The following is a 12,065-nucleotide window of genomic DNA, read 5'->3' on the forward strand; positions in this document are numbered from 1 at the left end:
GCATTAGCCTTGAGCTGAAGAGCTCAGGGACAGTGCCCAGGCCCAGAGTTCAAGCCCCATGACCAACAACAGAAAGAAGAAAGAAAAGACAGACAGACAGAAAGAAAGAAAGAAAGAAAGAAAGAAAGAAAGAAAGAAAGAAAGAAAGAAAGAAAGAAAGAAAGAAAGAAAGAAAGAAAGAAAGAAAGAAAGAAAGAAAGAAAGAAAGAAAGAAAGAAAAAAGAGAGAGAGAGAGGGAGGGAGGGAGGGAAGGAAGAAAGGAAGGAAGGAAGGAAGGGGAAAAATGTATCTTTATAAAAAAATTACTCAAAGTTGCCATAAGCCACATTCTTTTTTTTATTTTTATTTTTATTGTGAAAATACTGTACAGAGGGGTTACAATCGCATGGGCAAGATAATGAGTACATTTCTTATCAAGCATTGTAGCTTCCTCCTTTGTTTCCCTTTCCCATCCCTTCCCATCCTCCCTCCACCCCCCTACCTAATCCTTTCCCCGCCCCCCCCCCCACACCAAAGTTGTAAAGTCCGTTTTCTACATAACGACTTGTACATCTCATTGTTGCAATGGGTCCACCTGTATCCCTAGTTAAACGATTTGTTTTTTCCCTTCCCTTCCACAAATTATACCAATATCAAATACAGTGAAAGCAGGGGTTATACTGTGGGGGAAGGACATACAAAGCAACAAAGAAATAATCTTATAAATGTGTTAGAAACAATCTCATGAAAGAAAAAAATCATTTTAATACATATCTTAGGGTTCATTTCCCTAACATCACCTTATCTGACCTTTTCTGCTTGACTCGACATATACTAGATATTGCAAATAAGGGAAACCATGGGACCTATGTTTCTTTGGGCCTGGCTTACTTCACTTAATATAATTTTTTCCAAGCCTTTCCATTTCCTAACAAATGGGGCAATGTCATTCTTTCTGATGGAGGTATAGAATTCTATTGTGTATATATACCACATTTTCTTGATCCCTTCATCTATTGAGGGGCATCTGGGTTGGTTCCATATCTTAGCTATAGTAAATAATGCTTAAGCCATATTCTTTACAAAATAAATAATTCCTTGTTGTTTGGCACTATGGTGGGATTGTGAATTGAGCTTTAGTAATTTCAGAAAAAAAAATCTTAATTAAAGGACGTTTACCATCTCTATACCTGAAGGCTTAGAGAGGTAGTATTTTACCTTCAAATGTGTAAGACATGAGGTCTGTGAGGTCTTCCAAAGTACTTTTTTGTGAATGTGTCATACATGTGAGACTCTTATCTCCAATTAACCACCAGAAAACTAGAAGTGGCACTGTGGCTCAAGTGTAGAGCTCTCGCTTTGAGTGAAAGAGCTGAGACAGCACCCAGGCTCATATTCAAGCCCCCACACCTGACAAAAAAAAAAAAAATCACCAGAAACATCACAAGTATGTCCATTTCTATTGAACTCTGTTCTGCAGATTGCTATGAAAGTCATTAACCAGATGATAGAACAATAGAAAAGTCTATAGAAATTCAGAATAAAAAAAGCATTAAATCAATGACTAGGTTTGCTACATATAACACTATACCCCAAACAAACCATTAGGCATATTAATGTGTAGGAAGCAGACACAAACATTTTAAATAATATATAATAGCAACAATAAGTATAAAGCAAGAATATCTTTTGATCAAGAAGTTTCTTTCTTTTTTGCTATTTTTGTTTTCTTTTTTCATTTACATGTCTTTGGGAGTGTAAGGGAAAGCACAGAAATAGAAAGACACAGGGTGAACAAATGCAGCAATGGCTCTCACTGAGAACTATGTTGAAAATGAACTGTACAACTTGTAAGTAGGGATGGGAAGGAAAAATTGGGAGAGAGTGATGGAAGGAGGGAATTGTCCAAAAAGAAATGTACTTATATAACTGTATATGACTTATATAACTGTACATAGTCTTTATAATAATTTAAAAGTTACAAAATATCTTTTGAAGAGTAGGTAAGAATCTAATAAAAATCATACAGCTTTATTGAAAGATACTAAAGGAGAAAAGGGAGATATGTTCAAAATAATGTCAACATAATATGAAATTTTCCTGTTTGTTCATTTATTTAATAGGATTTTACTATAACTATCACCAGAATTTGTCATGAATTTTAGCAAGCTAATTCTAAAATCAATATGGAAAAGCAAATACAAAAACACTTAGGACCCTTTTAGAAGAAGGAGGAAAAACTTTGTTTACCAAGTAGGACAATATATTGTTTGTATTTTTAAAAAGACATAATTTTATGCCAGTAGGTATCATATGCCTATAATTCTAGCTATTCAGGAAGCCAACATTCAAAGAATTATAGTTTGAGGTTAGTGGGCCAGAAAAGTCCTTAATATTGTCTCCAAGATAACCAGCAAAAAGGAAGTCTAGAGGTAGGGCTCAAATGGTACAATGTCAATTGAGCAAGTAAACCAAGCATGAATCAGGCCTGAGTCCAAGATGTAATACCACAAAAAATGCCAGGAGGAGGAGGAGGAGGAGGAGGAGGAGGAGGGGGGAGGAGGAGGAGGGGGAGGAGGGGGAGGAGGGGGAAGAGGGGGAGGAGGGGGAGGAGGAGGAGGGGGAGGAGGAGGGGGAGGTTGAGGGGGAGGAGGAGGAGGGGGAGGAGGAGGAGGAGGAGGAGGAGGAGGAGGGGGGTGGAGGAGGAGGAGGAGGGGGGGGAGGAGGGGGGGAGGAGGAGGAGGAGGGGGGAGGAGGAGGAGGAGGAGGGGGGGAGGAGGAGGAGGAGGAGGAGGAGGAGGAGGAGGAGGAATAATATACAAATCGATCATGGTTTGGAATCCTACAGCAAAATCACTTATTTATGGTGATTTGATCAATGACATGGGTGGAATTGCACAACACTGTGGAAAGGGTAGAAGTTGAGGGAATTTCTTTTTTATGTTGAAAAAAATTAACTCATGTAAGCAAACTTTCAATTTATGTATTCATTTATCTTATTTTAACCAGTACAAAGGGGTTTCAATTCAATAACTCAGATTATGAGTCCATTGCATCTTGATCAATATCATCCCTTCCAATGTTCTCCCACAAACAAATTTTAGTCTTATTTTTTAAAATTTTATGATCTTTAGGTTTTAAAGAAATATTTTTAAAAAATATAAAGCATATATATAAACATAAAGCATATATATGTGTATATATGTATATATATATACATATATATATGTATATATATATATATATATAGCATCAAAGCTATGGCTAAAAGAATGGATGACTTCAGTTCCATAAAAGGAAGAAAATAAGTTAATGAAAATCCAGCACTGAGCTGGCAAAAGCTGCTTATCAAACATAAAATAAATAGAAGATTACTATCCAAAATATATTTTTAATCCTGAGGACAAGAAAATTCAATAGAAAATGGACACAAGAACAGGCATTTCTAGAAAGATTCAACATATGATGCCAATTTAGTAATGAAAGAGCAATTAAGTTAGTCATTAGGGAAAAGAAAATTAAAACTAATGTGAGTTATCATTTAATACCAATCAGATCAGCAAAAATCTAAAGGTCTGATAATGCCAAGTATTGGAGATGATATGGAGCAATGGGAATTTATAAACAAATTGGTGGAAATGTAAATGATTAAAAATTGCTAGGAGAGTAATTTAACATTATCTAATAAAGATGCAAATGTGCCAATCCTGGGATTGTGTTAGCTTTCTGTTGTGAAGAGAAAAAGTATATTGTGGCTATGGCTTTGGAGGTTCTGATCCATGATCTATTGGCCCTGATACTCTGAGATGAGTCTGAGGCAGCATATCGTGATGCTAGGAGATGTGTACTGACACAAGCTGTTCCAAAGAGTCATGGAACAAAGTGAAGGAGAAGAAGCCTGGGGAACCACAGACCTTTGGAGGGCTCATCCCCAAGCACCTAAAGCTTCACAGTATGTCCCTCCTCTTGAATTGTCCCCACACCCCAACTATACATTCTGGGGATTGAGCCTTTAACATGTGGGCCTTTGAAACATATTTTACATCACAATTATCACCACCAGCAATTCCACTCTTTTCTATGTGCAGAAGCATACATTAGATGTAGAGAACTAGACTGTTCATAATAGCCAAAGCCTGAAGCAGCAAAATGCCCATCTAAAGGGAACTTATTAAGAAGAATTCATAACATTGAAAATTAATGAAATGTTGTCACTTTTCAGGTGTAGTGGCAAGCACTACTCCAAAGGTTTTAGAGGAGGATTACAAGATTCCAGAAGTTCAAAGCCTAGGCCACAAAGTAAGATCTGTTTCTCTCTTTCCTCCTCCTCTCTCTCTCCCTCTTTCTTCTCCCTTCCCTTCCCCCATCCTTATCTTTTCCCCTCCTGCTCCCTTTTTTTCTTCCTCTCCCTCTCTCTCTTGCCCTCCCTACCGCCATTTCTTTCTCTCCTCCCAGAACTGCGATGTTGGTAAATGAAGTCAACTATGTTTGTGAAATTTAATAAACACACATTATATATACTGGAAAAGTAGGTTGAATGGAAGGCAAATGAAGAGATGTGGTTGTTGGAAGGGAATTTTCCATTGAATTAGTAATATTTTTATTTCTTTCATTGGGATACAGCTTCCTCATCATTTACTGTGTTACTATACTTTGTAAGTGCTATATATCTATCATAGATGTCATAATAAGTTGAAGACACATTTCCTAGTGCCTGCATTTTCCACTCCAGTACCATCAACTGCTTAACTCATCCTTAAGGATGAGTATATCTGGACAAAGGCTGTTAGAAGAGTCAGCAAAAAGGAGCCTTAGCAATAGTTCTCAGCATTATTCTCTACAAAACCCCAGAAGCAACTCTTTTAGTAAATGTACATAAGAATGATGGTAAAAATGAGGAGCAATGCTAACCATGTGGATCCTTCAAATTCTAGGTCAATTCTTTGACTCTTCTCAACACTATCTGTGTCTGGAATCTTTTTTTTTTTTTTTTTTTTTTTTTTTAACAGTTGTGGGGCCTGAACTCTGGGCCTGGGTGCTGTCCCTCAGCTCTTCAGCTCAAGGCTAGCATCTCTACCACTTGAACCACAGTGCCAGTTCTGGCTTTTTCTGCTTATGTGGTGCTGAGGAATCAAACCCAGGGCCTCATGCATGCAAGGCAAGCACTTACCACTGAGCCACCTTCCCAGCCCTGCTTCTGGAATCTTTTAAAAGAATGTTTTCCTTCATGAAGATTTTCCTTCTTTCATAATTGACTCTTCTGATTACTCCCTTCCTTTCCTTTCCTTCTCTTTTGTCTTTTTCTTCCTCTTCTTTCTTTCTTTTTCCTTTTATTTTTCCTCTTTTCTTTCTGTGCCAGTACTGGGGCTTAAACTCAGGGTCTTGTGCTCTCACTTAGCTTTTTTGCTCAAGGCTGGTGCTCTACCACTTGAGCCATACCTCCACTTGCAGCTTTCAGATGGTTCATGAGAAATAAGAGCCTCACAGACTATTCTGCTTAGGATGGCTTTAAGTCACAATCCTCGGATCCCGGCCTCCTAAGTAGTGAGGATTACAGGTATGAGCCACTGATGCCTAGCTGATTAGTCATGTTCCCATCATAGTACAGACTATCATATTACCATTGGTTGTGTACAATCCTACATATTCAATTATTATTATTATTCTGGAAAAGAACTTGCCTTATTAACTATGTGCTTCCAGCACAGGCTGGCACCTAAATAAATGATTATTCAATGGAACTAAATTGACTATCTTTTAGTTCTCCCTCAAATTTATGTCCAAAACAAAGCATTCATCTCTTTTTGCCATGGCTATTTTGCTCAGGAAGTCAATAAAGCACTCATTATTTCTTTATGATCATGTAAAACTCAGAATGATAGGGAATTCTGCATGAAAATTCCACAAGCAAATATATCAAAGAGTCTTTCTCCCTGCAAACTCTCTAATAAGGGAAATGAGCACAGTAAATAAGAAAGAAGCAAATGCAATACAGTCATGTCAACTAATTTTACATGTCTCTAATGAGTCAGCCAGGCCAAAGCTTCAATCTTACCCAAGTCCTTTCCTCTTTTCCACACACTTTACCTCTACCCTGTCACTTCTTTATATCCATCTCCTTCCCTTGATCCGCCAGGCCCTAGTCATGCTTTCGTTCCTCTAGGCAATCATTCCTGAGACTATTCCCTTATCTTCCTGAGTCTTTCAGATTTCGCCCTTTGTAATCCTGTGTGTGTGTGTGTGTGTGTGTGTGTGTGTGCGCGCGCGTGCACGCACGCAGATACTTGGCTTTTTCAGCTCAAGGCCAGTACTCTACACCTCAAACCACACCTTCACTTACCAAATTTTGGTGGTTAATTGAAGCAAGAGTCTCCCAGACTTTTCTGTCTGAGCTATACTGGGCTTTGAATTATAATCCTCTGATCTCACATCTCAGCCACCTGAGTAGCAAGGACTGTAGATGTGAGCCACAAGCACCCACCCGCTACCATCATCTTTAAACTGTTCTCCACAATAACCAGCTTGATGTTTCTGGGCACAAATTAGTGCCCTAAAGTCCTTACCTTAACTTTTACTGTCTCCCCATCACCTGGAATGTATTTGGATTTTCTCAGCATTGAACACTGAGCTCTTTAGATTATCTTTCAATCATTTTCTATTGTCACTTCTCAACATATCTACTATTCAATTGAACTATACCTTTGTCCTCAAATTTCTCTGTGTTTTGACTGTTCCTTCCACTTTCTGTCTGACACTTATTGAGGGGTCTCTGTACAGAATCAGTGCACTAAAAACTCCAGCAACCCTTGGGTTGCTCTTTCTCTGGGACAATCTAGCCCACATTTGAGTTCCTGTATGGAAAAGATCATGGTTATTTAAAATAAAAAAGTACAGTTTTTCTAGCTGAAGCCTGATAACAAGTCCCTGAGGGTCTCTTAAAGCATTTACCTTGAAAAGCTTATATTTGTAAAGCTTTTCTTGTCTCTTTATGATATATAGGCATGCATCTTCTACAAACCTTGAGTATGTTTTTCAAAGCCCTGAAAACCATTCCTTCTAAATGTAATCATCAGGAGAGACAACCTTGGTCTTGATGTCTTCAGGAGGCTAGTGTTCCAACTTTGATCTAGAAATTAAAAGACAGAGTGGGATAATCTCATTGACAGTGACAGTTTTCTATCCTAGTTTTAATAACATTCACTTCACCAACTGTGACTGATTTCTCACTCATACCCCATTTCTCCTTCCTCAAGTTTCTTGTAAAATGCTCACTCATCTCTATATAAATGGGATCAGAACTCAACTCGTTCCTAGCTGTCAGTTGATTCTGAGGGAAAAACACCAGTTTGCCTTTGCTTATCCCTAACATCTGATACAGTAAGACCAGCTCTCATGTTATGTCCTTCAGGAAATCTTCCTTTGATGTCCATGATCTGGTTTATCACTCTTAACTATTTCCATGCAACTTTGACTACTCATATATGCTAGTATAGTCACATGAGACAAAACTTTACTTGCACTCAAAGTTCCATTTAGTCTGATTATTTCTTACTCACTCGTTTTGTTTGTGTCATGCAGATGCCAGTCCTTTAGTAAATATGTATTAAGTGGATAAATGAATGGATGGATGAGCAGAGCTTATAGAACAGAAAGGGTTAAATGTGTTTTTTTCTCTCTCTCTCTTTCTGTGTGTGTGTGTGTGTGTGTGTGTGTGTGTGTGTGTGTGTGTGTGTGTGTGTGTGTTTCTCCCTAGAGGGAACAAGGAAATGGAGACAGAAGTGTGTTTGCTAAGCAGGAATGAACATAATTATATTTCTCCAGGAGGAAAGGAAAATTGACCAGTGTCAACTTGTCCTTTTTTGCCTGTGAGATTTTTTTTCCACTGCATCATTTTCCCTACCCCATATTTCTTATTTTTATATGCAAAATATTTCCCTTGTGGGCTATGAAGAACTATTTTATATTCTCTACTATAATTGGGGGAAGAAGAGGGATATTGAATCCTTTCAAAGGTTGGATGAAATTTCTAAACTGAAAGGTCTTCGTCTTGGCCATAACAAGAAGAAAATGTGTGATGTCAAGCCAACCTAAACTACCCCATTGTTCTCGAGTGTGACTCAATACTGACTAATATTGCTTCCTCTGGCACTTTTTCTTCCTGCCTCAGCACAATGGAAAACTTCCAGGCTGTTGTTATACTTCATCGTCCAGGCAGAATGACTTCCTCACGTCATAAGCACTTGAAGCAGAGGAAAAAGTGGAAGTGGGTGGAGAGAATCCAAAACTCTCAAGAATGCACTTACATGTACCAATTTCATTTTGTTGTTTTGTTGTGGCTGTTGTTACTTTTGCTCAGTGGCTCACGCCTGTAACTTTACTGAATTGAGAGACTAAGACCCAGAGGACGCTGGCTCAATGCCAACCCAGATCGAAAAGTTTGCTAGAGTCAGGCTCCAAAATAATCAGCAAAAGGCATGTGCTGGACGTACGGCTCAAGTAGAAGAATACCAGCCTAGCAAGGGCAAGGTCTTGAGTTCCAACTCCAGTAATGGTTAAAAAAAAATAGAAAAGAAAAAAAGAGCAGCAAATAATACTGAGATCCAAGTTGCTACAAAGGACTTTCTCCAAATTGACCTGTGAGGAGCCAGCACTTTCCCTTCCATCCTGAGGTTTACAATGTCGCTACAATATTGCCCACCACCAGGTCCAGCCTGGTATAAATAAACCCTTTCTTTGGGAATTGTCTTCCTTCAGAAACAAGTCCTTACACCTTTGCTCTTCAACATCTTTGGCCTGTAGATTATTCTTAGTTCTAGTTTCTGGGAAAGAAGTAATGTTTACGTGTAATAATAAAGAGATTCAGATCCTTGCTCCAAGTGGACTAGATTGCTGGAGATACAATTAATAATGACTTCTCTCAGAGAAAGAATGGAGAAATGGGCAGAGCCAAATCTATTCAAGAATCTCCAGGAAGTAGAAACTGGGGGCACTGTTGGAAGCTGCTTGAGAGAGATCAGGTGGGTTCCATCACCCCCATCCATGGCAGAAGAGGCACAATCAAAACGGTCTAACCAAAGCTGAAAGGAGTCCCCACCAGTGACTCACATGTATAATCTTAGCTACTCAAGACTGAGATCTGAGGATCCAGATACAAAGCCAGCCAAAGAAAACAAATCTAAGAGACGCTTCTCTCCAGAGAGCAACTAAATAGCCAGAAGTAGAGCTATGGCTCAAGTAGTAGAATGCCAGCTTAGACAGGAAATTTAAGCAAAAGTTTGAGGCTCTGAGTTGAAGCCCTAGTAAACCAAAACCTGGGAAGACATCAGTCCCTGCCTTTTCCAACTATTCCCTCTAGCTTTGGTCTCCATTACTTTCCACCAATAGGCTTTGTTTTGAACCATCATCCCCTCAGCTTGCTTTCTTCTGGTGGTAGCAGGGACCAACTGTTCCATGTAACTTTCAGAGAAGGCCCAGAAACTGGGTGGGTGGGGGAGTCTCTTCAGAGCTTTTCTCTTTTCTGTTATCAAAGCTAGAGTCCATAAGGAGGCAGAATACCTCTCAGAATATCAGTCAAAGCCCCTCCTAACTATGGGTTTACTTTTCTCAGAGTATGAGTCATCTCTATAACCTCTGAGTTTCCAATCATTGTAGGTCAAAGGAAAAGCCAGCCCCCATGGGATCTTTCAGTTCCCTGGGAATTAAGAGAAAGGATTCATTACATGGCAGAGATGATTGCATTTTTCTTTTCAACTGCAACTGGTGGCCCAGAAACCACAGCCATCAAATGCAGAGACACTGCTAAATCATCACTATTCCAGCTACTAATTAGGTATAATGTTCACAGCAGATGAGTCTGTGGAGGCAATAAACCACTTCTTCAAGTGATTAAACTTCCAAGCAAACACACTTTGATGACCACAAGAACTATTCCTTGGCAGACGTTTTCTGAAACAATGATCAGGACCTCCGTGAATGGAGGACCAATAGCCTGGAACTCTAGATGAGCCCAGACACCCTGTCTCCTCCAGCCAGACACCTGCTGTACCTCTTTCATTTTCAGAGATGCCTCAGGGGATGACATATGTCAAAGACATTCAGCAAACAGAAAATCCATTGAGTTTAGGACAACAATGCCCCAAACTTGGTCCGTGTTAGGCAACATAACCAGTAACATAGTTGGTAAGAGAGCCATCTGCAATTTCTAGGGTACTAGGTTCGCAATTGGGAGGAGTAAGAGGAAACCTTAAATATTGTGCTATTATTATATTTTATATGAGTTTTCTACAGCAAAAATATAGATATTTTTCAAAAGTGCTCAGTTAATGTATCCTTAAAAAAGGATCCATGAATTATCTCCCATTAACCAGCAAAAAAAAACTGGAAGTAGAAATATGGCTCAAGTGGTAAAGTACCAGCCTTGAGCAAAACAGCTAGGGGATAGCTCCCCTGACCCAAGTTCAAGCTCTAGTACACACACACACACACACACACACACACACACACACACACACACACACACACACACACACACACACACACACTAATAGTTTTTTTTAAAAGAAAATACAAAGCAGCCAAAAGTAAGTTTTAAACTTCAATGATCCCATCACCTGCAGTAGAGTTTCTGAACCTTGATAGTACTGATGATGTGAGCTGCACTATGTTTTGTCACTGTGCTAAGTACTGGCAGGTGTTTAGTAGCCTCCCTAGTGTCCACCCACTAGATACAATTAGCATACCCTTTCCTTCATTTGGAACAATTGACAATGGGTCAGTAGCCATTGTCAAATGTTTCTAGGAGAATCATTGTCAACTCTGGACATAACCAGCAAGGGCCATTTTTTTCCCAGGCCCACACACAAACTTTCAAATATACTTAACATTACTTTGTATTTTTCAATTTTCACTTAATCATTGATCAGGAATATTTTTCTTTATCCATATCTTGATATAACAATACCTGCTCTACAACATCACCTTAGTAACTTCATTCTGTTCAGTTTTATTTGTCAGCTATTTATGGACATTGGGATTATATCCAAGGGCTGTAAGAACATTCAAACACAAACAGAATTTTTATTCATTTTTTGCCTTCAACAATGAAAAGGCATTGATCTATAGTATGTATCATTAAGAAAATAAATCTAAGTGTTACTTTCGTCGACTTACAGACATTATTTGGGACAAAAAAGGAGGTGGAATCTGACATCAACAGCCTTTGAATCTTCTGTGTTGTTAGTGAGTAAAAGCCCTAGCAGAACCTGTCCCTGAGTCTCTTAAAAGGTTGGGGTAGAAACTGAGTAGTAGAGGGCCAGATAAAATTTCAAAATATAAGGGAAAAGTAATAACTTGGGCAGAGATTGCCAAAGAGGAGTTCAAGAGTGAGGAATCCTGAGACATAAGATGCAAAGGAGATGGGGTAAAGCTCAGAATGACTGGGTAAAGAGATGGAAGCTAAGTAGTTGTCTCAATCAATCCATTGCTCAAACTCTCAGTAAAAACTGACCATGTTCCTTGCCTGTGACCCAGGTACCCAAAGGAAATTAAGAATATTTTGGATAGATTGTATTACACAGGGAAACAGAAGGGGGCAAAACAAAACACATGCACGCACACAGACACATACACACATACACACTCATACTCACACACCAGAGTAGAGAGAGAAAATGAGATATCACCAGACAAGAATGACCAGAGGTATTGAAACTTGAGTGCTAACGTTTTCACTGCACACAAAAGGAGTGGACAACCCAATCCTTTTTAAATATCAATGACCAAAATGAGCTCAGAGAGATAAAAAAATAAAATTGAAGAAATCTAGTTAGCAGACACTTAAATTATACTTTGGAGGGGCTCACCGCTCTTAAAAATAATACTTGGGTTGGGAAGGTGGTTCAGTGGTAGAGCGCTTGCCTTGCATGCATGAGGCCCTGGGTTCGATTCCTCAACACATAAGCAGGGAAAAAAAGCTGGAAGTGGCGCTATGGCTCAAGTGGTAGCACACTAGCCTTGAGCTGAAGAGCTGAGGGACAGCGCCCAAGCCCAGAGCTCAGGCCTCATGACTGGACCCAAAAATAAATAAG

The sequence above is a fragment of the Dipodomys merriami genome, unplaced genomic scaffold (assembly GCF_024711535.1).
Source record: "Dipodomys merriami isolate MVZ:Mamm:240054 unplaced genomic scaffold, mDipMer1.0.p SCAF_2, whole genome shotgun sequence".
NCBI classification, from domain to species: Eukaryota; Metazoa; Chordata; class Mammalia; order Rodentia; family Heteromyidae; genus Dipodomys; species Dipodomys merriami.